At 44.4% G+C, this 27,424-nt stretch overlaps 1 long non-coding RNA gene across 1 annotated transcript; it reads left to right on the plus strand.

Moving 5' to 3' along the window:
* Positions 1 to 63: 63 nt before the first annotated feature.
* Positions 64 to 27,017, plus strand: LOC146347969 (uncharacterized). The gene is made up of 3 exons (XR_014790487.1): positions 64 to 384; positions 8,426 to 8,559; positions 25,666 to 27,017. It is a non-coding gene; the product is annotated as an uncharacterized LOC146347969 (long non-coding RNA).
* Positions 27,018 to 27,424: the final 407 nt, after the last annotated feature.

The following is a 27,424-nucleotide window of genomic DNA, read 5'->3' on the forward strand; positions in this document are numbered from 1 at the left end:
GGGAGGCGCCGGGCCCGGCCGGGCGCTGCGAGCCCGGTAGCTGATTGGGTGGGGCGAGCTCGTGGGCGGGACCAAGGGTCAGGAGGCGGCGGCGGCGAGTGTAAAGTGTTAACGCCCCGCCCACAAGGGAAAGCTTCGAGGGACTGCCACGCCTTCCTGGAAGAGACGGGATGACGTCGGCGTGGGTCGCCCCCCCGCCCCCGTTGGCGGTGTGGCTTGAATGACAACGCTCGAGCTGCGCGATCTCGCTTTGGAGGCTTCCCGAGTGGAATCTGATGGACCGACACGTGGCTCTTCTCTTCCTCCTCGCGTGATTATGGGCGGCTTAATTGAGTCACATATTAAGACGGAGCTTTGAGGACCAGTTTCCAGGCTGGGGATCAGGTACGAGGAGCCGCTGCCTTGGAAACGGGTTTCAGGATCATCGGGGGTCTTCGGTCTTAAAACACGTGAAAGCAATAATCATAACTTCAAGAAAATAAGAGTGCCCCTGAGCATGTGCTGAATGCCGTTTCCTCGTTGCTGAAAGGCAATTAGCTATTGTGAGGGAGGAATGACCCGTGGTAGAGCGCAGGCTGCAATTTGTATGTAGGATTCAGAACCCCTCTCATTTTCGAAAGCGGCACCCTCTAGAGCAGCCTTCCCCAACTTGGTGCCCACCAGATTGTGTTGGACTTCAGTCCCAGCTACCATAGCCAATGATCAGGAATGCTGGGAGTTGTAGGCAAAAACATATGGAGGGCTCTAGAGATGAGCCAAAATGTTGCATTTGTGGAACTGTTCCAACCGTTCCAGTTTCAACTGCTTAATGGTTACATATAACAGTTCCAAAATAACGTTGTTCCAGGAAGGGCTTGTAACTAGCAGGAGATGGAACTCTTAATTTTGATACAGTCAAAAACATCATGACGCTACATGGTTCCTGGAAGGTTTTTTATGCTACCTATATACTTTAATGATTACAGGGAATTAAATTATTAACATAGGTTAAAACAAAGCAGAAAAATTAGATAAATCACACTCTTTTTAACTAAACGTGTTATTCCACCTAAAATAGTAAAATTAATAACAAGTAAGTAATCAGCGTACTATAAAATTGAAATCAAAAGGAACTCTTTTTTTGCTTCAGGTAAGTAAATATTAAATAAAAAACTAGTTTAACAAATTTATTAAATATATAATAAAATATAAAACAGCTTACTGATGGACTAGAATAGGTATAGACCAAGTCAAATGTAAGAGTAATTAAAACATAATAATGTTAGACTTTGATAATATTGAGTTCTGATTGCGCATTAAATTTATATAAAATAAAAAAACTCGAACTAGACTAGATACGATATAAAATGAAATTAAAGTAAAAAATAAACAGGAACTTATTATGAATATTTATTTACAATAGCAAACAATTAAAAGCTACTTACATATAATAATATAGGTACCTAAACCATATTAAGTTATAAGGTACTTCATAATCACAGGAATTTTTCAGTGGACAATCAGATCCACTCTGTAGAAAGTTGAGGGGGGAGGGAGGAGCCGTGACTGTTTCTTTTCATATTTATACTGGTATGTTCTTATACCGTGGTATTATCTCTACTCAGAAGTAAGTCAGAGGTTTCCTGGGGGCTGTGAGAAAACAGTACAGCAGAAGTTGAGCTAGGAAAACAAGACACCCTCCCTTTGCACACATGCCATTTAAAAATCTTTCCATTCTCTGGGCATCTCTACACCAGCCTAAAATCCTGCATTTTAAACTGGACTTTCTGCTTCCCTTTTAAATGCAGGATCATGACTCCTTTTTTCACATGCTTCCTTTTCCCCACCCCTTTTCTCCTCCCCCCTCCTTCTCCGAGTCTTCCATTATCTTTCAGTGATCTAGCTTGTCTTCTTGCTGCTTTTACTCTTTTCACAGAGGAAACTGAAGCGGAACATAACAGGGTAATTTGATAGCTCATTATCTGCTATCTATTTAAAAATGGAACAAAGGGCATTTAGTGCAGGAGATGCCTTGATCACTGTGCCATGTGAAGAGCCCGCAAACTTCCGTGAAGGAGCAATCTGAATCGCAGGATAAAAGCTCAGTGACAGCCCTCTGTTTTGGGTGTCTGGAGAAATTCATGGTGCTGGGTTGTAAAATGCAACAAAAAAAACCTTTGCCCCCATCTTGTTTAAACCATCTCTCCCCTGCCAACCCCCAATGACGGAAGGGGGGGGGGGAATCTTTAAGGGTGGATTCCTATTCATGTTTAGACAAAGAAAAGGCCTTCAACTCCCAAAATTCCCCAGCCATCTATGCTGCCTGGGTCATGCTGGGAGTTAAAGGTTTTTCTCTGCCTAAACATGCATAGGATTGCCCCTTAAGTGGTTTCTGCTAGAAATTGCTTTCTTTGTGGTGCTATTCTGGATAAATTGGGGTGGGGTAGGGGGTTGGTGGTCTAAAATGCTTTGTCTTCCATTCTACTTGCCTTAAGTAATGAATTGAGGACCATGCCTGGCCTCCATTTTGGGGTGCTATACAGTGCTTCTCAGGGTGTTTCTACGTTAAGCAAAACCCCCGCAAAACCCCACATCCTCTCCAGAACTTCCTGCTTTCAGTTTCTCTGTGGAATTAGGAAGGGCTTCTTTACATGGCAGCCATGTGGTTTGAACTGAGGGAGTGCCTTCCTCCCTCCCTGGCATGTGTGCAAAGGGGGTGGTGGTGTCTTGTTTTCCTAGCTCAACTTCTGCTGTACTGTTTTCTCGCAGCCCCCAGGAAACCTCTGACTTACTTCTGAGTAGAGATAATACCCCGGTATAAGTCTGCAATCCTGGGCACGCTTACTTGGGAGTAAGCCACATTGAACTCAGTGGGACTTAACTTCTGAGCAGCCATAAGATCACCCTGTAAGTCCTCAACCCCCAGCACACTTACTTGGGACTAAACCCCATTGAACTTAATAGGGTGCTCTGAAACAACAGAGGACATTGCTTCTGGGCTTGGTGGGGTGGGGGATCAGATGTGTCTCCTTTTGTTGCAGGGAGGCATTTTACCCTCTTCTCCCTCCGATTGAAAAATGCAGAGGCAGGAGATGCAATGGGCAGGTGATTCTTGCCCTCGTGCCTGTCAAATCTGCTTGGGTCTCCTTCCCTGCAACCCTACTCCCATCCTCAGTGCCTTCGCCATCCTGACGGTGCCCCCAGCCACCAAAAACAAACGCCCACAGCAGGTAGACAGAGCGGTTTCTTCCGCTATGGGATAATTTCACGTGGAGCTCATGGCGCTCCACTTGAAAAATACTACATTTTTCACTGGGAAAAATGGGAAAAAATACTAAACACAATTTTTTGTGTTTAGGGAAAACATGGGATAGGCTGGGGGACCCCAGAGGGTAATGACGTTATCTAAAGAGCCCGCAAACCGCCGACAGAGCCATCTCAGTAGCAGGATAAAAACTCCGTGTGATGAACTCCTCAGTCTGTTTTTTTTAACCCTTTCTTTTGGTGGTGCACAGTAACACCCTAGAACAGGCATTTCTGGCTAAATTCTTCCTGTTTTCTATTTGCTGGGCAAAACTATTGTTATTTATTTATTTACAATATTTATATACCACACCACATCAAAGATTTCAGAGCAGTGAACAGCAAGATAAAAGAATAAAATCCCATAATTAAAGCAAATGAAAACATTTTAAAAGAATGGATGAACATAATAAACTGTGGCTGGTCACTCAAGAAAAGCCTCTCGGAATAACAACATCTTCAAGAGGCGCCGAAAGCAACACAACGTTGGTGCCTGCCTGACCTCCAAAGGCAGGGAATTTTGCAGGAAGGGGGCCACTACGCTGACAACTCTCTTCCTGGTGGACTCCATCCAGGCCATAGATCCATGTGGAACCACCAGGAGCAAGCCTTCCGATGACTTCAGTGACCGGACAGGTTGGTAAAGAAAAAGGCGCTCTCTCAGGTATCCTTGTCGCAAGTTGTTTAGGGCTTTTCACGCTAGTACTAATACCTTAAACCTGGCCCGATAGCGAATAGGCAGCCTATGCAGTTCCCTCAGCAAAGGGGTTACATGCTGAAAAGGGGCAGCTCCTGACAACAGCCAAGCTGCTGCATTCTGCACTAGCTCCAGCTTCTGGACAAGGGCAGCCCCACATAGAGCACGTTGCGGTAATCCAGTCTTGAGGTTACAAATGCTTGTACCACTGTGGCCAAGCTATCCCTGTCCAGGAAAGGCCATAACTGGCAAACCAGCCGAAGCTGGTAAAAGACACTTTGAGCCTAGGAGTACCCCCAGACTACAAACCTGATCTTTCAGAGGGAGTGCAGCCCCATCCAGAACAGGCAATGCACCTATCTCCCGGACTTGGGAACCAGTCACCCACAGGGCTTCCATCTTGCCAGGATTCAGCTTCAGTTTATTGGCCTTCATCCAGCCCATTACTGAGTCTAGGCACTGATTCAGGACTTGCACAGCCTCTCCTGATTCAGATGTCACAGGGAGATCGAGCTGCATGTCATCAGCATACTGATGGCACTTAGCTCCGAATTCCCTAATGACCACTCCCAGCAGCTTCATGTATATGTTCAACACTGGGGACAAGATGGTGCCCTGTGGCACCCCATAGCTCAATTGCCAAGGGGCCAGGGAATAGTCACCCAATGTTACTCTCTGAAACTGGCCCCGTAGGTAGCACAAGAACCACTGTAACACAGTGCCTCCACTACCCATCCCACGGAGTCGATCGAGGAGGATATCATGGTTGATGGTATCAAAAGCTGATGAGAGATTGAGCGGAATTAAGAGGGTTGCATTCCCCCTGTCCCACTCTCGATAAAGGTCATCCATCAGGGCGACCAAGGCTGATTCAGTCTCATAACCAGGACAAAACCCAGACTGCAATGGGTCTAGATAATCAGTATCCTCGAAGAATGCTTGCAGTTGGTCCACCACAACCCTCTCAAGTACCTTCCCTAGAAAACGGGTATTTGTGACTGGGTGGTAGTTGTCTAATACCATTGGGTCTAGAGTGGGCTTCTTTGTGAGTGGCTGCACTACTGCCTCCTTAAGGATAGCAGGGACCACCCCTTCCCACAGAGAAGCATTTATCACCCTCTGAACCCACCCAGTCATACCTCCTCGGCCAGCTTTTATCAGCCAAGTGGGGCAGGGAGAGAGAGTGCATGTGGTTGGTCTCATTACTGCAAGCACCTTGTCCACATCATCAGACCACAGGAACTAGAATTGATCCCACAAAATTGGGCAGACGGTGGCATCGGACAACTCGACTGGAACTGTGATAACAGCATCATGTTCACTGCAGAAACAAGCAATTTTGTCCTCAAAGTGCGATGCAAAAAGGTCACAGCGGGTCCTCGATGGGGCCAGGGCCCCATTTGCTGGAGAGGGTGTTAACAACCCTCCAGACCACCCGGAAGAGTTCCGCTGGACAGCTACTCGAGGCAGCAAAATAAGCCTTCTTTGCTGCCCGCACCTCCACACAATAGGCACGATTATGTGCTCTAGAGTGTGCTCGGTCATCTTTGCTTCAAGTCTTAATGCCATTTGCACTCTAGCTGATGTCCAGCCTGTTTCATTGACCACAGCTCCCCAATATACCAAGGAGCAGAGCGGGCTGTACAGTGCTGGAGAGGGCACTCAGATGCAATCAAGTCAATGGCCCTCTGCATCTCACTGTTCCACAGTGAGACTAGGGCCTCAGCTGGATCAGCAGCTCTCCCCACTAGAAAATCCCCAAGAGCATTCAGAAATCCATTGGATTCCATCGGTCTCCTGGGGTGGACCATCCGAATGGATCCCCCACCCCTGCAGGAAGGAAGTAACACCGTGAGTTCAGACCTCACCAGGAAATGGTCTGACCATGACAATGGGGTTACATGGATCCCCCCAATCTTCAGACCACCCAACTCACAACTTGGAGCAAAAACCAAATCAAGGGTACGCCCTGCTTCATGTGTTGGGCCGATGACAAACTGAGACAGCCCCATGGTTGTCATGGAGGCCATGAAGTCTGGAGCTGGAACTCCAGAGACAGCCTTAGCATGGAAACTGAAGTCACCCAGAACCACCATCCTGGGTTCCTCCAACACCACACTCGAGGCTGCATCTGCCAGTTCAGTCAGGGAGGATGCTGGGCAGCAGGGTGGGCGGTACACCAGCAGAATTCCCAATCTGTCTTTATGGCCCAACAGCAGGTTCCAGAATTCCCAATCTGTCTTTATGGCCCAACTGGAGGTGGACCCACCCCTTGGCTCCACCTCCAGTGACCCCCCCTTGGCTCTGCCTCCAGTGATCCCTTTTCCGCCCCACCAGTTAGGTTGGTGATAAGCCTCCACTGGAAAGAATACACTATTTGGGATGTGGAATGGTTATAACAGAGAAACGATGAAAGTAACTTAAGAGGTAGGAACTCTACTAGGAACGGTAACTCTTTGGAATGTTTAGAACTGACACAACACGGGAATGTAAGGTAACTGAAGCCAGTTCCAGACATTCCAGTGGGTCAGCAAGTTCATGCATGTCATGCAGACATCAGAGTCATGTGACGGGGGGAGAGGAAGGAAAAACAACCCTCACACACTAACAGTCACCGCATGACCTGTAGTTTTAATTCCACATCGTTTCATTTTGCTCACGTTCTAGACATTATATTGGATCTGTATCTATTGAGGAACATGTTATCTCTGAAGCCATTCCAACTTTGGAATGTTGTTATTTTAGCAGTTATGTTATTTAATGCCCATCCCTAGAGGGCACCAAGTTGGGAAAGGCTGCTCTAGAGCAGGGGTGGGCAGAAAGTAGATCTCTATATGTTTTAGACTTCAGCTCCCAGCATCCCTGACCATTGGCCATGCTGGCTGGGGCTGATGGGAGTTGAAGTCCAAAACATCTGGAGATCTACCTTCTCCCCATCCCTGCTCTAGAGTAGGGTAAAAACAACAACAACACAAAGGTAAAGATGTCATACTATAGCTGCAAAAGTGGATTTCAGGTAGAGGTAGCCTTTCTGTGTGTCAGTTGTGCTTTGGCTAACTGTTGAGTTCAAACCTACTTTGAACCATGACACATCCTGTAGATTCCTAGTCAGAACTAGTGCTTCACGCATCTCAGTGATGCTGTCAGCTGCATTGTAATCTTTGTCTGAGGGCTATAAGGACAAATCTGTATGAACAGTCTCCGCTGGAAGTTTTCATATGAAGGTAATTTGAAAACAAATAGCATTGATGTGTAATGGTGAACAGAAGTGTAAAGCCCTGGCAGCTATCTTTGAATCCAATATGCCTACAATGATGGAATGGTTATGACTCATTTCCTCAGGTCAAACAGTATGTTATCACTGGAATTAACTTTGTAACCCTAGTCATGTTGAAATATTGAAAAACGTATGTATTACTGATGGCCAGATTAGCAACATAACTTTCCTGACACAGGTAGACCATCTTTACTTGAAACACACTATTGCCATTTGTGGCAATGAGTTCCCCACAGTAACAGCAAAATCTAGAGCCATTATTGGGCTACTTATATAATGTGACATCTTTTACTGGACTGACTTTTACCTTGAGGGATACTCATAGATTCAGTCAGCCTCTGCTAGCATGATGTAATTTAGCTAAGTTGGGCAAAGGTCCGGAGAACAGGTTGTAGAGTAGAAGGCTCTACAAGAACCTTGTAAACATCCTCAGACTGCAACAATTAAAACTAATCTAGCAAGCACAATTGGTTGAGGCAGCCCAGATGCCCCATCCACTCCCACTGCAGAGTCCAAATCAAAGCAGATGTGAGTAATTTTTATCTGCAAAGTATTATGCAACCATGTCACAGCAGACATCTGAGCAGGCCTCCTATCCACCAGATCTAGATTTTGTAAGGCCTCTAATTACTCAGTTACTCAAAAAGCTCCACCAGCTGACACTGTGCAGAATGATCCAACACCGTAAGAACGTAAGAAGAGCCCTGCTAGATCTGACCAAGGGTCCATTTAGTCTAGCGTTCTGTTCACACAGTGGCCAACCAGCTGCTCACGGGAAACCTGTAAGCAAGACATGAGTGAAACAGCACCTTCCTGCCCACGTTCCCCAGCAACTGGTGTTTATGGGCTTGCTGCCTCTGATACTGGAGGTAGCATAGAGGCATCAGGACTGGTAGCCACGGAGAGCCTTCTCCACCATGAATTTGTCTAATCCAATTTTAAAGCCATCCAAATTGGTAGCCATAATTATAACTTGCAGTAACTAATTCCACCACTGCCACAGAGTAGTCTCTCAAGTAAGCTTTAGCCCTGAGCCTTCCTCCATTGTCCCTCCTGCTTCATTGCCTAGAACGTTCTCTTATAGTGGGTAGGTGGCAGCATGTGTTCTTGGCAGTGGGAAAAGGCATCTCAGAGCTATGTCAGCCACCTGTGCTTCTTCTCTGTTCCAGCGTCCAACCAGAATTTTGAAGAATAGCTGTTAAGTGCAATGGAAAACTTCCAAGGGCACTCTGAAAACCAGTTGGATCTATCAGGATGTGACCCCATGGGGACCAGAAGCTGCCAAGATTCTGAACCTAACCAGGTAATGGTCTTTCTATGACAAAGGAGTTACTCCAAGTCTTTCCATAGCCAGACCAGTTCTGCCAGCCTATCCCACCCCACAAGTTGAGCATATGACCTGCCACATCTGTGGGATCCATATATATTGGGATAGCCCCATGGCGGTGATGGCGCTCAGCAGCAGTTCATGAGATGGTTTATTGAAGGCTGCTGGTGTCTGCTGAGACATGAGGGTGGAGGGCCCAGCACTCTTACTAGAGGATGGTCCAAGGAGGCAGAGGAGACATCAGGGCCTTTAGCATGGTTTCTGAGTGACTAGCAATGCCCACTGCAGGCCACTAATATAGTAACCCACACCTGTGCTGGGCGCTACTAATTGGTCAGCAACAATGTACCCACTTGGTGCTGAGCTAACAGCTTCAGTTCTTCCTCTGCTGCCTTGCAACAACCTCCAGTTAGAGCACAGTTCCCCTCTGTGTGCAGTGGTGTTCAGTGGAAGATATTCATAATCTCTGCTGAACTGCCTCATGAGATACCGCTACTGCCCAACAAGACCAATCTGCTCTAGAAAGAGGACCTCAGCATGGATGGCTTAAAAACAAGGATTACTAGCAAGTAACCCCCATTGAGTTCAGCAGAACTTATAAATAAGCATTAAGTATGCAGAGGACTCAGAAGTTTTAGAGAGCAATCCTATGTCCCCAGACAGTGTCTGGGGGAAGAAAGGATTTTTTGCTTTCCCAGTTATGAGCTTGTAGCCGGGAAACAGTGCTCCCCTCCCCATTGTAGCTGGGGCGGAGAGAACCGTGGCAGCTGCCCCTCCGTGACTGTCTGTGCGTGTAACACAGAGCATAAAAGGGGCGTTCCTGGGGTGGGGCAGGGAGGAGACAACGGAAGCTGTTCTAGACAGCTTCCTATGAGGTCCCCAGCCCTGTTCCTGCCCATTCCAGAAGCCACGCTTAGATGCCCAAAAGCAGGCTTCTAAGGAAAACTGCAGGGCAGCCAGAGCATGGAAGGAATTCTCTGTGTTTCAGCCACCCTACATTGGATAGGTGGTCATCTCCAACTTCAGAGGAAGTCAGAGGCAACCGTCTATCTCAATAGGATTGTGCCCTTAAGAGTATTTTTACTGGAGGATATGAAACTAAGCATCAAATCTTTTCCTCTTTGAGCCAGTGATGTGGGTTTTCTGGAAAGAATTGAATCTGAAACATTTCCACTGTAAATTAGGTTCATTTGCATAGGAAAATTTTCATTTTGCGTTGGAAAATGTTCTGACGACCCTTGTTGTTCAGTCGTTAAGTCGTGTCCGACTCTTCGTGACCCCATGGACCATAGCACGCCAGGCCTTCCTGTCCTCTGCTCTCTCCCAGAGCGTGCTCAAGTTCATATTCATTGCATCGGTGATGCTATCTAGCCATCTCATCCTCTGCCGTCCCCGTCTCCTTTTGCCTTCAATCTTTCCCAGCATCAGGGTCTTTTCCAGGGAGTTTTCTCTTCGCATTAGGTGGCCAAAATATTTGAGCTTCAGCTTCAGTATCTGTCCTTCCAATGAGCAGTCAGGGTTGATTTCCTTTAGGATGGACTGATTTGACCTCCTTGCAGTCCAGCGGACTCGTAAGAGTCTTCTCCAGCACCACAGTTCGAATGCATCAATTCTTCGGTGTTCAGCCTTCCTTGTAATCCAGCTCTCACAGCCATACGTTGCTACTGGGAAAACCATAGCTTTGATTATACGGACCTTTGTCGGCAAGGTGATGTCTCTGTTTCTTACTATGCTGTCTAGGTTTGCCATAGCTTTCCTCCCAAGGAGCAAGCGTCTTTTAATTCCATGGCTACAGTCACCGCCTGCGGTGATCTTGGAGCCCAAGAAAATAAAATTTGTCACTGCTTCCACTTCTTCCCTTCTATATGCCAGGAAGTGATGGGGCCAGATGCCATGATCTTAGTTTTTTTAATGTGGAGTTTCAAACCAGCTTTTGCACTCTCCACTTTCACCCTCAACAAGAGGCTCTTTAGATCCTCTTCGCTTTCTGCCATTAGGGTGGTATCGTCTGCGTATCTGAGGTTGTTGATAATTCTCCCGGCACTCTCAATTCCTACCTGTGATTCATCCAACCCGGCGTTTCTCATGATGTACTCTGCATATAAGTTAAATAAGCAGGGTGACAATATGCAGCCTTGTCGTACTCCTTTCCCAATTTTGAACCAATCGGTTGTTCCATGTCCGGTTCTTACTGTTGCTTCTTGACCCTCGTACAGGTTTCTTAGGAGACAGGTAAGTTGGTCTGGTACTCCCACCACTTTAAGAATTTGCCACAGTTTGTTGTGATCCACACAATCAAAGGCTTTAGCGTAGTCAATGAAGCAGAAATAGACGTTTTTCTGGAATTCTCTTGCTTTCTCCATGATGCAGCGAATGTTGGCAATTTGATCTCTAGTTCCTCTGCCTCTTCGAAACCCAGCTTGTACTTCCGGTAGTTCTCGGTTCACATGCTGCTGAAGCCTAGCTTGTAGGATTTTGAGCATAACCTTGATGGCATGTGAAATGAGCGCAATTGTACAGTAGTTTGAACACTCTTTGGCATTGCCGTTCTTTGGAATTGGAATGTAAACTGACCTTTTCCAGTCTTGTGGCCACTGTTGAGTGTTCCAGATTTGTTGGCATATTGACTGCAGCACTTTAACAGCATCATCTTTTAGGATTTTAAATAGCTCAGCTGGAATACTGTCATCTCCGCTAGCTTTGTTGTTAGTAATGCTTCCTAAGGCCCACTTGACTTCACTCTCTAGGATGTCCAGCTCAAGTTCAGTGACCGCACTATCATGGCTATCAGGGACATTAAGATCTTTCCTGTATAGTTCTTCTGTGCATTCTTTCCACCTCTTCTTAATCTCATCTGCTTCTGTTAGGTCCCTGCCTTCTTTGTCCTTTATCATGCCCATCTTTGCACAAAACGTTCCCTTGAGATCTCCGATTTTCTTGAAAAGATCTCTAATCTTTCCCATTCTATTGTTTTCCTTGATTTCTTTGCATTATTCATTTAAGAAGGCCTTCTTGTCTCTCCTTGCTATTCTCTGGAACTCTGCATTCAGTTGGATATATCTTTCCCTTTCTCCCTTGCTTTTCGCTTCCCTTCCTTCCTCAGCGACTTGTAAAGCCTCATCAGACAGCCATTTTGCTTTCTTGCATTTCTTTTTCTTTGGGATGGATTGAGTTGCTGCCTCCTGAACAATGTTACGGACCTCCGTCCATAGTTCCTCAGGCACTCTGTCTATCAGGTCTAATCCCTGAAATCTATTCCTCACCTCCACTGTATATTCATAAGGGATATGATTTAGGTCATACCTGAATGGTTTCATGGTTTTCCCTACGTTTTTCAATTTGAGCTGAAATTTTGCAAGAAGAAGCTCATGATCTGAGCCACAGTCAGCTCCAGGTCTTGTTTTTACTGACTGTATAGAGCTTCTCCATCTTTGGCTGCAAAGGACATAATCAATCTGATTTCGATATTGACCATCTGGTGATGTCCATGTGTAGAGTCGCCTCTTGTGCTGTTGGAAAAGAGTGTTTGCGATGATCAGCGTGTTCTCTTGACAAAACTCTATTAGCCTTTGTCCTGCTTCATTTTGTATACCAAGGCCATTCTTGCCTGTTATCCTGGTGATTTCTTGACTTCCTACTTTAGCATTCCAATCCCCTATGATGAAGAGGACATCTTTTTTTGGTGTTAGTTCTAGAAGGTGTTGTGGGTCTTCATAGAACTGATCAACCTCAGTTTCTTCGGCCTCAGTGGTTGGGGCGTAGACTTGAATTACTGTGATGTTGAATGGTTTGCCTTGGATTCATACTGAGATCATTCTATCTTTTTTGAGATTGAACCCCAGTACTGCTTTTCCCACCCTTTTGTTGACTATGAGTGCTACTCCATTTCTTCTGAGGGATTCTTGCCCACAGTATCTACAGTAGTAGATACGATGGTCACCTGAATTAAATTCGCCCATGCTTGTCCATTTTAGTTTGCTGATTCCCAAGATGTCAATGTTCCATCTTGCCATCTCATGTTTGACCACCTCCAGCTTACCTTGATTCATTGATCTTACATTCCAAATTCCTAAACAATATTGTTCTTTACAGCATCGGGTTTTCTTTTCACCACCAGACACATCCACAACTGAGTGTCCTTTCGGCTTTCGCCCAGCCGCTTCACTCTTTCTGGCGCTACTTGGAAATTCCCTCTGCTCTTCCCCAGTAGTATATTGGACACCTTCCGACCTGAGGGGCTCATCTTCCAGCGTCATCTCTTTTAGCCTTGTGATACGTTCCAATGGGTTTTCTTGGCAAGAATACTGGAGTGGGTTGCCATTTCCTTCTCCAGTGGACCACATTTTGTCAGAATTCTCCGCCATGACCTGTCCGTCTTGGGTGGCCCTGCACGTCATAGCTTATGGCTTCACTGAGTTACGCAAGCCCCTTCGCCACAACAAGGCAGTGATCTAGTTTAGCATGTTTATTTTACTTGTATTTAGTAAACAACAAAGCTGAAAAAGTTCCCCTTGTTATTTTTTTGTCCCGTTACACCACAAGTATTTGACCTGTAATATTTGAGGGGGAAAATTAAAGCCCACTGAATGTGATTTAATGTTATATTATGTAGCAAATGTTCATGGAATACTTGGAAAAATTTAAAGATAGTAGATTTCCCTTACATCGTTTAAATGTAAGAAAAAAAACAAAGAGACTGAAAACTGTTTTTTAACACAAATTAATTAAACACTAATTAATCTTAGGAACCCAAATAAATGTGCATGATATGCCGACAACATCTATTTCAACAGAGTTCAACTCTTCCACTGAGGTTGTTGGGCACCTTCAGTTTTGCCATTTTACTCTGAGACATACTGTATATGTATGCTAGGGATCATCACTTGAAAAATATTAATTACAATTTTGAAATGGCCAAGTTTGCCTAATATTGTATTTACAATTGGTATATATTCACTTTTATTAATGAACTTATGAAATGGAAATTTTTCCGTGGAAAAACAAAGCCCTGGAAAAAATGTCACCCCACATCACTGCTTCAAGCAGGACAACTCCTCCCCCTAGAAAGGAGCCTATGAGTCTTGCAAGCCTGCTGCTTTCAGATGTTATGTCATTCCAGTTATGAGACTGGAATGGACAGAAATCAAAAGACAACAGAGAATAATGTGTGATCAATTCTTCTGCAATTTGGATCATTAAGGGCACAATCCTATGCCTGTTCAGACAGAAAAGAGTCCTACAATTTCCAGCATTTCCCCAGCCTGCCCGCACTGGCTAGGGCATATTGGGAATTGTAGGACTGTTTTTCTGTCTAAACATGCTTAAGATTGTGGCCTTATTTATGGTAAAATGAAGTCATACATAGCCATGTTTTACACTATGACAGATTTTATGAAAGAAAACTTTAACACTTACCTTTAGGCATTCATTATGAAATTATTGACATCATACAACCAAAATTCAGGACTTTTCATTCCCACTGATTTCAATGGGTCATGTGTATGCTAAACTTAACTTTTCCATTGAAGTCAATTAGACCTAAAGTGCATAAGGTTGCAGTCCTATACCTCCTTACTTGGAAATAAGCCCCATTTAACTCATTGGATCTTACTTTTGAGTATACATATATAGGATTGCACTGTAAATTTGGCTGGATCATGCCCCATTTTTAAAAACCAAAATAGCATTTGTGAGCACTTTGAGATCTATAGATCAGGTGTGGGCAACTGCAGGAGGTCCCAGGGACATTTTCGCCCCCTGGCAGCATTCCACAGAGTGCCAAAAATGTGTCCATAGTGCTACAGAACATCAAAAGGGTCAAACCTAGAATGACAACAAGCTAAATGTGACCTGTTTGGCACTCCATAGTGATCCAGACACTTTTAGGTGGTAAATAAAACATTAATTCAGAGGTGACAGAGGCTGCATGTGGACCATGGGTGTTGCCCAATCCTGATAGTTGGAGGTAATAGTTACATAGCAGTTCAAAACAAAGCTCTCGTAGAATGTTTAGACAGAACAAAAGCCCTACAACTCCCAGCATTCCCCAGCCAGCATGGGGAATGTTGGGAATTGTAGGACTTCTTTCTGTCTAAATATTGTGCCCTTAAGAGTTCAGTTTTAATGCATCTTTATTCCTATTTTCTCCAAGAACCATAGAATCATAGAATAGTAGGGTTGGAAGGGGCCCATAAGACCGTCGAGTCCAACCCCCTGCTCAATGCAGGAATCTAAGTCAAAGCATCCCTGACAGATGACTGTCCAGCTTCATATTGAATGCCTGCAGTGTGGGAGAGCCCACTACCTCCCTAGGTAATTGGTTCCATTGTCATATTGCTCTAACAGTCAGGAGGTTTTTCCTGATGTTCAGCCAGAATCTGGCTTCCTGTAACTTGAGCCCATTATTCCATGTCCTGCACTCTGGGATGATCGAGAAGAGATTCTGGCCTTCCTCTCTGTGACAAGTACTTTCAAGTACTTGAAGAGCGCTATCATATCTCTGCTCAGTCTTCTCCTCTCAAGGCTAAACATGCTCAGTTCTTTCAGTCTCTCTTCATAGGGCTTTGTTTCCAGTCCCCTGATCATCTTTGTTGCCTCCTGTGTACCCTTTCCAGTTTGTTTGCATCCTTCTTAAAGTGTGGTGCCCAGAACTGGACACAGTACTCCAGATGAGGCCTAACCAGTGCTGAGTAGAGGGGAACTAGTATTTCCCGGGATTTGGAAGCTATGCTTCTATTAATGCAGCCCAAAATAGCATTGGCCTTTTTTGCAGCCACATCACATTGTTGGCTCACATTCAGCTTGTGATCTACAACAATTCCAAGATCCTTCTTGCTTGTAGTATTTTTGAGCCAAGTCTTCCCCATCTTGTAACTGTGCATTTGGTTTCTTTTTCCAGTATTTCCAGTATTCCAGTCATTACCTCTCCCTAGTTTGAGAAGACCCCATTGATGAGCACTCATCAGATCCGATTCTGTAGCCAACTGTGGTTCTACCTGATAGTTATTACATCTAGCCCACTTTTAGCTAGTTTGCTAATCAGGATATCATGGGGCACTTTGTCGAAAGCTTTGCTGAAGTCGAGGTATATTATGTCTTCAGCATTCCCACAGTCCACAAGGGAGGTGACCTGATCAAAAAATGAGATCAGATTCATCTGGCAGGATTTGTTCTTGACAAATCCATGTTGGCTTCGAGTAATCACTGCATTGTTTTCAAGGTGCTTACAGACTGATTGCTTTATCATCTGCTCTAGAATTTTCCCAGGGATTGATGTCTGTAGTTCCCAGGTTCCTCCTTTTTGCCCTTTTTGAAGATAGGGACAACATTAGCCCTCCTACAATCATCTGGCACTTCACCCGTCCTCCATGATTTCTCAAAGAGAATAGACAGTGGTTCTGAGAGTTCTTCTGCCAGTTTCTTTATTACTGTAGGATGCCGTTCATCTGGCCTAGAGAGTTGAGCTCAAAGTAATTAGGTGTTCCTTGACCATATGCCTATCGATCTCAAACTGCAATCCTGCCCCTTCAGCCTGTACTTTGCCTTTGCCAGGAGGCTCATAGACCCTCTTTTGGGAGAAGACTGAGCCAAAGTAGGAATTGAGCACTTCTGCCTTTTCCTTGTCATCTGTTATCATTTTGCCATCCTTATTTAATAGCTGAACAACCATTTCTTTCCTCTGTCTTTTACTGTGCACGTAGCTGAAGAAAGGGTTTTTGTTGCTTTTAGCATCCCTCGCTAACCTCAGCTCATTCTCAGCTTTAGCCTTCCTGACACCATCCCTGCAATTCTGTGCTACCTGCCTGTACTCTTCCTTTGTAGCTTGGACTTCCTTCCACTTCCCGAATGTGTCCTTTTTTTGTTTTCAGGTCATCTCTAAGCTTTTTGTGAAGCCACATTGGCTTCTTCTGTTGTCTTCTGCCTTTTTTTCTTGTTGGAATTGTTTGTAACTGTGCCTTGAGAATTTCCTTTTTTAAAAGCTCCCACCCATCTTGGACTTCTTTTCTCATTAGAGTCACTTGCCATGGGACCTTACTCATCATTGTTCTGAGTTTATTAAAATTGGCTTACCTAACATTCCTGAAATGTTTTCATCTTTAAAGTAGTAAGTCTCTTTGTTTGTTTTATAAACCCGTAGGTAGGTAGGTTGTTGGAGGATGTCACCACACATTATACAGCATTTAATAATCTTGGTCCATTAAATAAAGCACAATTTTAAAAAATGATATTTCGCTGCTTTTTTTAAATATACTTACTAGCCCTACTGAACACAGTGAAGTTTATTTCTGAGTAAACATAGGATTTCAGTACACAATAACTGTGTGTGCTTTGGGAATCCACTAGATGTCAGTGTAACAAAAGCAATGCTCTCTCTGTGTGTTTTTTTAAATTATTTTTAAGTCATGTAAGTCTCTGGGTTTGGTTTGGGTTTTTTAAAAAAATCCATATAGATAGATAGTTTGTTGGAGGATTTCACCGCACATTATATAGTCATTTAATCTTTGTCCATTAAATAAAGCAAAATTGTGAAAAATAATCTTTGGCTACATTTCTAAATAAACTTACTAGGAAGTGAGGCCTACTGAATACAGTGGGGTTTACTTGTGAGTAAATATAGGATTTCACTACTCAATAATTGTGTGTGCTTTGGGAATCCACTAGATGTCAGTGTAACAAAAGCCATGCACTCTTAGCAGCTCTGTTGTTTAGACAATATAATCACAGATTGAATTCATGCAAGCATTTAAATATGTGTCAGTACTACATATGCTGTCTGTTTAACCTATAATGATTAGCTAGATTACCACTTCATAGGGGGCAAAACATCTCCCCAAAGACAGTGTCAAGTAAGTATCCAGATGTTTTTCTAGTTTAGTGGTTTTGTGTATGTCTATGGTCCAAATTAGATAGGACAGAATCAGAGCCATTCATTTAAATCCTGGTCTGTCCCAAGAATACATAAAGCAGGGATAAAGTCTGTTTTTTAGAGCAAAAGGCACACACCTGGATGAGGGGAGCTGAACTGTACCCACATCCACTGTTTATCTCCTCATAGCTTCTCTCCCAACGAACTTTTCTTCACCCAGGCTTACTTCTTGAGTTGAAGCTTGACTGAGGAGAAAGGTGCTCAGGGAGACTGACTGCAGAGGGGTAAGCTGTGGGTTGGATAAGGATTTAGCACAGATAACATCCACACATTTATTTTGCTCTACAAATGAAGGGCTCCCAGTGCTTTATATGCGATTGGAGCAGACTAACAAGCCTGCTATGGTCGCGTCTAGTTGGGCCATATGTGAATGGGAACAAAAGTGGGGTGTGTTGGACCAGAACAGTATTGGACTATATCACTCCCCGCTCCCCAGCGCGCACATACACACACACACACACACACACACTTGCAAAGAGGAGAAAATACATTATCAGTTCCCCTTATGGGATTATTTTATCATTTATATAGTTTTATTTATTATTTATTACTTTTCTATACCACCCAGTAGCCAAAGCTCTCTGGGCAGTACACAAAAATTAAAACCACAAAGTACAGCATAAAAACAATATAAAATATAAACTCTTAAAACTACAGTATAAAAATGCAACCAGAATAAAATCTAGCAGCAGTGCAAAGATTTAAAATACAGTAACAGATTTAAAACAACAATGCTAAAAGACTAGAATGCTAAAATGCTAGGAAAATAAAAAGGTCTTCACCTGGAGCCAGAAAGATCACAATGTAGGCACCAGGTGAACCTCTTGAGGGAGCCCATTCCAGAGCCGGAGGGCCACAGCAGAAAAGGCTTCTATCATGGGCAGAAAGCAGGGCTGAACTATGAGTGAGGAGTCCAGGACTGGCAGACCCCACAAAACCACACAGTCTCTGCCCCTCGTGCACGACAGAGGGAGCCCATTGCAGGAATGCCTTCCTCACACCAACCTGGAGAATCTGATCTTTCCATTCTTACCTGTCCTCTGAGTTATGTCACAAGATAGACTGGAAAAGGATGTTGACCGACCCAAGCCAACTTCAGCAGAAGCCTTGTTCCTTGCAGTTTGATAACTTTCACGGTAGTGTCTTCCAGTAGAATTTTAGAGGATTGACGGGCTTTTACACTTTGTAAGATCTGCTAGTGAATTTTTGCTTTTATTGAATTATTCACTGTTTTGATTTTATGTTATGTTTGTATTTCTGTGGTTGACTGTATTTTAACATTTTATTGTAAACTCCAATTATGGGATGGGATATAAAAGTTATAAATCAATAAATCTCACCATTTTTCAATAGAGTTCCAGGTAACATACATAAATTAGTCTCTCATTCAGGCACTGAACAGACCCAGACCTGTTTATCTTCAGCAAGGTTGCTGCATCCTATGGACCAAGGGTGCAACACTACTTTTAGTCTGAGGGACAAATTCCATTTCAAATAAGTTTTCGGGGGCTGCATTCCAGTGGGGAGTGGAGACAAAGTACAAAACATGCCATCATATCTTAGCTTAAAGCTCTTACTGCCCAATAACACCCTTAGGAGAGGCATTTCAATATTTTAGAATGGGGTAAAACTTCACAAAAGCTGCAAAACCACCAAACGATCGGCGGAACTCCCGGAGGGCTGGATTTGGCCCCCAGGCCTGAGGTTCTGCACTCCTTGCACTAGTGGGAATGACTGCTAGCTCAACAGGAAGCTAGCGTTGGATAGCGCCACCAGAAACTAGTTCGAACTAGGGCTTCTGGAATGGGACAAGTCAGCAAAGTTTGTGGAGGGAGCTGTGTTCACCTGTCTCATTCCAGAAGTGCTAGTTTGAGTTAGTTTTCAGGGTTGCATTATGAAGCACTAGCTTCCTGTTGTGCTATCTGCCATTCCCGCTAGCACAGTGTGATTGGTGCTGGGGGACTGCCAGCATTGGATACTGCCCTATGTCTTCAGACCATAGTGTGGTTATTTAGATGCCATGGATGCAGTCTTTTTATACAGTCCCGCTGCATTCCACTTAAGGATAGTTGGACGTTCAGCACCTTTCTATGAAAATGAATATGGCCAGGCTGGGAAGAGATGGAATCAACAAGGCATCTAAGGTTTTGGATGAGCTCCCAATGTATAGCTATAGCAATTTAGGCAAGTTGCGGGGCTGCCAGACTTAAGGCGAGGCTGCCAGAGACTGCTCGGGAAGGAGCCTGTGGGAAGGAGGACCAGCCAGCTGTACCAGGTGGATCCTGAGCCTGCTTCGGCCCCCACCAAACAGGTACTTAAGGCGGGGCTGCCAGAGGCAGCGCCTCAGCGTCGCGCCTAGTGCGACGCTAAGTGTGCACTTAGCGTCGCACTTGGAGTTGCATGGAACAGCACCTGAAGACCCACCCACCTGCTTCTCCAGAGAACCAGCAGCCACAGATACCAGCAGCAAATAGCAGCAGCAGAGGGCAGCAGCTTTAAAGACCAGGGAGAAAGGGGCAAACATGGATTTTATCTGCTCCTTCTTAGCTGCTGTTCTCTTTTATCTTTTATATTCTTTTACACTGTTGTACATTTTTTATCCTAACATTTTAATATGTGCCTGGGATGACTATTGAGCAACTCAGGGGGTCGGGGAGGTGCCACTATAACTGTGGTCACGGGCAGGGGGAGGTGTGGCGTTGGGGGATTAACAGGCCAGCTGAGGAGAAGAGGGGCTAGACACCTTACAGCTGTCCCCTCTTCTGGTTCTTCCCCCAACCTGATGGTTCCTGGCAGCCTTACCAGTCTGCCCTTGGGCCTGGTGGTGCTGCTGCTGAATGCCAGGTCAGCCCAAAATAAGACCTCCCTCATCCATGATTTGATTGTGGATGAGGGGGCTGACCTGGCATGTATTACTGAGACCTGGGTGGGGGAACTGGGAGGGGTCACTCTCTCCCAGCTGTGCCCTCTTGGGTACTCAGTGCAGCACCAACACCGACTCAAGGGTCGGGGAGGGGGGGTTGCCGTGGTCTATAGGATTTCAATCTCTCTCTCCAGGCTTCCTGCCCATTTAAGTGCAGATCTTGAGTGTTTGTACCTTGTGCTGGGTACCCAGGACAGATTAGGGATTCTGTTGGTGTACCACCCACTCCGCTGCCCATCAGACTCCCTGCCTGAGCTGATGGTGGTGGTTTCGGATTTGGTGTTGAGGACCCCTAGGATGATGGTCCTGAGGGATCTCAACTTCCATGCTGAGGCCACTGTATCTGGGGCGGCTCAGGACTTCATGGTCACCATGACAACCATGGGGCTGTCCCAACATGTCATCGGCCCAACGCATATAAAAGGACACACACTTCATCTGGTTTTCTCAATTGGGCAGGAGGATGGTGATCTGAAAGTGGAGGAATTAACATCTGTCCCCTTGTCATGGTCAGATCACTTCCTGCTGAGGTTTAGACTCCTTGCAGCCTTCCCCCTCTGCAAGGGTGGGGGACCTATTAAAATGGTCTGCCCCCAGAGATTAATGGATTCTGGTGGATTCCAGAGGGCTCTGGGGGATTTTCCTGCTGGTATGGCTGGTGCTCCTGTCAAAGCCCAGGTCGCTCTGTGGAATGCAGAGATGACTCAGGCGGTTGACACGATCGTGCCCAAGCGCCCTCTCCCTCTGAGCAGAGCCCAGCCAGCTCCTTGGTATACACCTGAGCTGAGGGCAATGATGCAAGAGGGGACACAGCTAGAATGCAGGTGGAGGAAAACTCATGCTGAGTCTGATCAAACACAGGTAAGAGCCCACTATCAAGCCTACTCTGTGGCGGTGAGGGCGGCAAAGAGACAGTTCTTTTCCACCAGCATTGCATCTTCTCAGTGTCGTACAGCGGAGATTTTCTGAGTGGTTCACGGCCTGTTATATTCTGGGCCAGGGAGAGAGATGGTAGAACCCTCGGTGGCATGCTGTGATAAGTTTGCAAGGCACTTTGAAGATAAAGTCGCTCAGATTCGTCATGAATTGGACACCATGATTAATGCAGTTCCATTGTAGAGGCGTTCAGAGCACCGTCTGGTCCAGTTTTATTGGATGAGTTTCAGTTACTGAGGCCTGAGGTTGCGGACAAGGTGCTTGGCCAAGTCCGATCGACCACTTGTGTGCTTGAGCCTTGCCCTTCATGGCTTATTAAATCAAACAAGGAGGGGATGTCCGGCTGGGTCCAGGAGGTTGTAAATTCCTCCTTGAGAGAGGGAGTGGTGCCTGCCGCTTTAAAAGAGGCGGTAATTAGACCACTCCTGAAAAAGCTTAACCTGGACCCAGAGGATGTTAACAATTATAGGCCAGTGGCCAACATCCCCTTCCTGGGCAAGGTGCTTGAGTGGGTGGTTGTAGGACAGCTCCAGGCACTCTTGAATGAAACGGATTATCTAAATCCATTTCAATCGGGCTTCAGGCCTGGTTTTGGAACGGAAACTGCCTTGGTCGCCCTGTGGGATGACCTCTGCCAGGAGAGGGACAGGGGGAGTGCGACCCTGTTGATTCTCCTGGACCTCTCAGCGGCTTTCGATACCATCAACCATGGTATCCTTCTGGATAGGTTGTCTGGGTTGGGAGTTGGAGGCACTGCACTGCAGTGGTTCCGCTCCTACTTGGATGGCCGATTCCAAAAGGTGGTACTGGGGGATTATTGCTCTGTGCCACGGCAATTGTGCCATGGGGTTCCACAGGGCTGTATTTTATCCCCTATGCTGTTTAACATCTACATGAAACTGCTGGGGGAAGTTATCCGGAGGTGTGGGCTAAGGTGCCATCAATATGCGGATGACACCCAGCTCTACCTCTCTTTCTCATCAAACCCAGGTGAGGCAATGGCTGTTCTGAATCAGTGCTTGGGCACAGTAATGGACTGGATGAGGGCCAATAAACAAACTCAGTTCAGACAAGACGGAGGTACTGTTAGTGGGTGGTTCATCTGTCTGGCTAGGTGATCTTCAACCTGTTCTGGAGGGGGTTGCACTCCCCCGAAAGGAACACGTTCGTAGTTTGGGGGTGCTCTTGGATCCAGAACCGTCACTTGAGGCACAGGTGAACTCAGTGGCACGGAGCACTTTTTATCAGCTTAGGCTGGTATACCAACTACGCCCTTATCTGGACAGAGATAGCCTAGCTACAGTTATCCATGCTCTGATAACTTCTTGTCTGGATTACTGCAATGCGTTATATGTGGGGCTGCCTTTGAAAATGGTCCGGAAACTTCAGCTGGTCCAAAATAGGGCAGCAAGATTGTTAACAGGGACTGGCCTGCGAGCTCATATTACGCCAGTACTTTTTCAGCTGCACTGGCTGCCAGTCCATTTCCAGGCCCGATTCAAAGTGCTGGTATTAACATTTAAAGCCCTTAACGGCTTGGGGCCAGGGTATCTGAAGGATCGCCTCCTCCCATGTGTGCCTGCCCGGACCTTAAGATCATCGTCAGCGGCCCTTCTCCGTGAGCCCCTGCCAAAGGCAGTGAGGCCGGTGGCTACTATGAGGAGGGCTTTTTCTGCTGTGGCACCCCGGCTGTGGAATGAGCTCCCTAGTGAGGTTCGCCTGGCACCTACATTGTATTTCATTTGGCACCAGGTGAAGACCTTTTTATTTTCCCAGGCATTTTAGCATTTTAGCTTTCTAAACTTTTAGCTTTGCTGTTTTAAATCTGTATTTTAAACTCCTGTACTGCTGCTAGGTTTTATTGTGGTTGTATTGTTATACTGTAGTTTTAATGTTCTATATGTTTTATATTGTTTTATTGTGTGCTGTTTGGTTTTAATTTTTGTGAACCGCCCAGAGAGCTTCAGCATTGGGCGGTATTGAATTGAAATGAAATAAATAAATAAGTTCTGCCTAAATTGTGTTTCCTAAAGATCATTGTGCAGGATCCAAATATTCTCCAACATTTGTATAGCTATCAAATAGGTGGTACACATGTCCCTGAGAAAAAGTACAGGAATGGGCAGACACACAGAAGCATCAATCTGAAGTAACTCTCACAATGTCCCTGTGATCCCTCTGGGAGCTTCCAGTATGCCATAAAATCTCTGAACAGGAAATTTATGTTTCCTAATATATTAGTTAATAGATTGATAGGGCAATGTATTTATATAGAGTCTAGAGAGGAGGTGTAAACATTGAGGTAATTCTATACTCCTATATCTATAGGCATCCAGGACTAGGTGAGGACTAATATTTCTTAGACCATTGTTGAATGTTTGACATGGTATTTCTAAAATGTTCCTATGGAGATGGGCATGGGGCTAAAAGGAATGCCTTTTATCAGTTGGTAGGATTCTTGGTGCATATCTGTGGTCATTGTAGCACAGAGGTTCCTGAAGTTTTACAGAGATAATATTGCAGGATTCCAACATGCTCAGCACATTTATGTAGCTGTTTGAAAGGACAGTGACTTTTTGTAGAAACAGACAATATGCAGTTGGACCTATGTCTGATTCTATATATAGGTATACATCTACCTGAGAGCTGTGATCCTAAACACACTTACTGTTAACTACTCCCGATCACACAGTGGGAATTTCTTCTCAATCAACTTCCATAGAATTACATGGTAGGTGAATTATCATTTTGTCCCCTCTCTGCTCATTGGATCAATTGTAGGTGTGTGCATATCAAAAGAGTGATAATAAAACTTAAGAGTAGATGCAGTTTTAGCAACCAGTCTGACAGATTTCTTCTTTAATATGATTTATCTTAGCTCTGGCTTCGATTTGGAGCCCGCTAAGCACAGTTACATCTGCAAGAGAGCTATCAAAGAATCCCACAAACACACACACAAATGGCTGAACAAAACTGCCGGAGTCATTGTGTAAAATACCATTTTGGTGATACCACAATGGTCCATCTGCAAGACAGTGCAATTGCTGGATATTTATGTGTGAGTATATTGTAGTGTAATGAAATCCAGAGTTCTGTCATCTCATAACAAACTCTAGGGGGGAAAATATGTGAAAAGCCTACAAATTGATATTGAGAATTAGAAATATTACCTGTGTACATGCATCAGATTGCTAACTCCCAAAATATTCCTCTGGTAGCATAATACTCTTGATATCTGGATCATCACCTATGAAGTAATGTGATTGTCCCCTTTGTTGGCTATTTTATGTCCATTTTTTCCAGGGTCTGCTATGGCTTTTTGGAAGACGGAGAAGTTACTCATATTTTTTATATTGTTATATTGAAATAGTATACTATCAAAGAGCCAGGGAGCATTATATGTTATATTTTAGATTTAATTAAAGCTATAATGTACTTGTGCATGAATCTTCAGCAGTTGCACTGAGTTGCAGGTGAACTTTCTCATTGTCCCATTATTTTGTTACCTCAGAAATAGTACAAATCCTGGCCACACCACATGATGATAATTTGAGCACAAGATGAAACTCACAGAAAGGTAATATTCTTGCAGAAATTAGTAATAACACAATGAAATATCACCAGCAGCCCAACCTTATGCATGTTTACTCAGTAGTAAGTCCCACTGAGTTCTCACTTGGGCTCACTCCCAAGTATGTATGATATACTGCAGGCTAAGACATGTCTAATGAAACGGTTGTATAATTTTCAAATGAAAAGTAAGACACTATTTCCTAAGCTGCAGGGAGCAACAAATTTCATAGAATCACAGGGTTGGAAGGGGCCTACAAGACCATCGAGTCCAACCCCCTGCTCAGTGTAGGAAGCCTGATTCCCAGGTCGTCTCCCATCCAAGGACTAACCAGGGCTGACCCTGCTTAGCTTCCAAGATCAGATGAGATTTCGATTGGTTGTTTTACTTACAAAGCATAGGATAGGGAAAACCAGTGTGTATGGTCAAATATTTTCAGGAGTGGAGCCAGTGCTTCCCCTTCTCACTAGTTACAGCTCAAAATATTGTTATAAGATTGTGGGTTGAATGAAATGGCACATACACACACCAGTTTCTGCTTTCTCTAGCTCTCCTTTCATTGTAGGTCATGAGGTGCAACATTGACCATGTTGTTTAATGACAATGTTTAATGGCAATTTTGGATTTCTGTACAGATTTGAATGCTTGAGCTCAAGCAGTGTCTTTTGTTACCAAAATGTATCCTTGATGAGTGAAAATGCTTTTCTTGTTTGATATTTGTTACAGGAGATACCATCTAACTTGACAAGTACTTGAAGACTTTCAAAGCAAAGGCATTGGTCAGTAAAATCATGATATGCTATAGATTTATTTTTGCTTCATTCTGGAATAAATTGATAATACTCTTTGCATCTGGATCATCACTTATGAGGTAATGTGAGTAATGGCAATACCTTCAGCAGTGTGTATGTGCAGTGATTCTTAATGTGAAAATAGGAGTTTTATAAATACACAGTGTGTCCTATTTTCATATGTGAAATGTTGGAGAGTATGAATATGTAATACTGTAATCAAGATTTTAGCATGTTTGCCATAGACAATATTCTTAACTTTTCTATACATTGCATGCTTTGTTCCATTATTCAACCAATGTACCTGTATGTTACTATTGAGAGTCTTTGAAAACCTTGAGATATATCCTAATCCAATATAGAGGGAGATGGATTTAAAGTTCATGCACCTAAATAGCACAGGTGGTATAATCTCTGGGCTGGATCCAGACTAAGTTAGCTGAACATAGGTCTCACTGAAAGCAATGAAAAAAATTAATCAAGACTAACTAACTTAGGCTGGATCCAACCTACTTTTTCCATTGTATCATTTAGGATTCCTACTTGTTCAAAGTTAGTATGTTATTGTTACGTTACATGCTTCTAGGGATTCTGTTTTTTTTGGGGGGGGGTTGCATAAAACACAAACTGTTATATTTACAATAGCACAAATAATTGCAGAAACACATGTTATTACCATGATGATGGTAACAGTATTGTTTTCATTATTAGGGGAAATAGCGGGCAATGGAGAAACAAGAATAACTGCTCTTGCTATCTTAGGTGCTTCACCAACATTGTTGCTGTTTTTCAATGGCTCATATTGCAAAGTAGATTGAGATGTCTTTTCTATTCTGACGTTTTCCATCTTAAACTGAAAAGGATTGTTTGACCCCAGAAACAGCAGTTGTCAGACCAAAAGTATTCACAGAAAGCGTATTATGAAAGGTAGGAAAGGAAAGGTTCCTCCTGTGCAAGCACCGGGTCATTGCTGACCCCTGGAGGGACGGCGCTTGCGCTGGCGTTTTCATGGCAGATTATAGTGGGGTGGTTTGCCATTGCCTTCCCCAGTCGTGACTACCTTTCCCCCAGCAAGCTGGATACTCATTTTACCGACCTCGGAAGGATGGAGGGCTGAGTCGACCTGAGCCAGCTACCGGAGACCCAGCTTCTGCTGGGACGTGGGGAGAGTTTTGGTTGCAATACTGCCGTTTACCACTCTGCGCCACACGAGGCTCTATTATGAAAGGTAGCTTTTCGTAATTCCAAGGGATTGTCAATCATTTTTATCTCATACCTTTCAGCTGCAAATAAAGAACAAACACCATATGCGCATTCGGATCTAGATGTTCAATCATAGAAAGATCTTTTTCAGTGGATTTAAAATTTCTTGTCCTCGGGAACTCTCTCCACATTAGTTTGGAGTGCACGTGTGTCACGGGATCTCTGTGTGTTGCAGGACATGTTATAATTCTTGCTCTCATGCCAGCCAGGCTTGTTGGGCGCTGACTTTCCATGAAAGTATGCGCTGAAACATCCCAGTACTCCCTGCAATTGTACAGTCCGTCCACCTAAATAGCGTAAATCTACGTTGAGATCTTACAGAGAGAATAATAGCATAAACAAAATTGGCATTTGACTTCTCCCCATTTTATGCAGAAAAGACAACATATGTCTTTGATCAACAAATAAGGTTACATCTAGTATAATTTTGA

Source organism: Heloderma suspectum, chromosome 4 (genome assembly GCF_057233095.1).
Source record: "Heloderma suspectum isolate Gila_16-S chromosome 4, 16-S_ref, whole genome shotgun sequence".
In the NCBI taxonomy this organism is placed as follows: Eukaryota; Metazoa; Chordata; class Lepidosauria; order Squamata; family Helodermatidae; genus Heloderma; species Heloderma suspectum.